Source organism: Euprymna scolopes, chromosome 34, assembly GCF_053919585.1.
Source record: "Euprymna scolopes isolate OS-2025 chromosome 34, ASM5391958v1, whole genome shotgun sequence".
Classification (NCBI taxonomy): domain Eukaryota; kingdom Metazoa; phylum Mollusca; class Cephalopoda; order Sepiida; family Sepiolidae; genus Euprymna; species Euprymna scolopes.
This window is the reverse complement of record NC_136515.1, coordinates 75,293,724-75,294,970: the sequence shown is the minus strand read 5'-3', so window position 1 is coordinate 75,294,970 and position 1,247 is coordinate 75,293,724. Positions and strand designations below refer to the sequence as shown.

The following is a 1,247-nucleotide window of genomic DNA, read 5'->3' as shown; positions in this document are numbered from 1 at the left end:
CCACCTCTGGACTATTAAATGGCAATGATCACCCATAGGATTGTATGGATTTATAATGAAATATTTTTAAAGGGAGATAATCCAAGGTTGCATTTTAATCTATGATTAACATTGTCTATACTATTAATAAAATTCTAGATGTTTATTTATTTATGTATGTATGTGTGTATATATACCAATAAAACTTTCGAACAGATGCACCGAATTAAAAAATTCTTTTTTCCCCTGAAAGGTGTAAGTCCCTAGATTGTCCTTATCTATATATGTTTTTTAATGAACAACGCGAAGTCACACAAAAAGCCTAAAATAAGGGTTTTTGGGCCGTTTTATTTTTGTTGAAAAAGTTATCTGCCCATGTCAACGGAATTTAGCACTGTCTTTACACAGTCGCGATAACATCTTTCGGCATACGGACAGGACTTTTGGCGCAATGGATAACGCGTCTGACTACGGATCAGAAGATTCCAGGTTCGAATCCTGGCAAGTTCGTAATAATTTAAACCATCATTTTATCCAACATTTACTCATTATCCTTACCCTTAGTTAGGGTATTTTTGTTTTTTCAGTGATTTCGTTTTATGCTTATGGGAATTTCCCATCCTTCGAGTTCACAGGGCAAGCGTTGATGGTAAGACGATGTTGAGTGTACTTGATGTTGAGTGTACTCGATTTTGTGTTTGACTCAGCATTGTGTGTGCCGATGTGATACAGCTACTAGTGAAAAATAAAAGAAAGCATATTGCATATAAAGCATATAGATTGTCAGGACAAATTCTGTTTTCATTTTTGAAGACTTTATCTGTGCCTAAATCAAAATGTGGATTCCATGAACAAAGCTTCTTTCTTAGAACTGCACGCCTGTGGAACTCTGTTCCATCTGCCTACTTCTCACCTGACTACAACTTGGATGTCTTCAAGTCCAACGTTAACAAATTCCTAATGAACCGCTCCCTTAAGTAAACACTTCATCAAATCTCCACACTAATGTACTGTACTTGCAATAACCCTTATCCCTGAGTGGCTTCCGGGCCTTGATAAGTGGTGACCACCGTGTAAAAGAAGAAAAAAAAAAACCTTCTATCTGGAACAAGAGAAGATAATTCAGGAACTTTTGACAAACACGTCAGATCATGACAAAATTGGCATTGTTTTAAAGCTTTATGTTTCAGACAATAAATATCGAAAAGTTGACCGAAAACATTAATTCTTTCACTGTCAACTGGGTCGCTTTTTACAAGGAGGGGTCA

At 36.2% G+C, this 1,247-nt stretch overlaps 1 non-coding gene across 1 annotated transcript; it reads left to right on the top strand.

The window, feature by feature from the left end:
* The first annotated feature begins 416 nt into the window (after positions 1–416).
* Positions 417–489, top strand: Trnar-acg (transfer RNA arginine (anticodon ACG)). Its single transcript has one exon. It is a non-coding gene; the product is annotated as a tRNA-Arg (tRNA).
* The last annotated feature ends 758 nt before the right edge of the window (positions 490–1,247 follow it).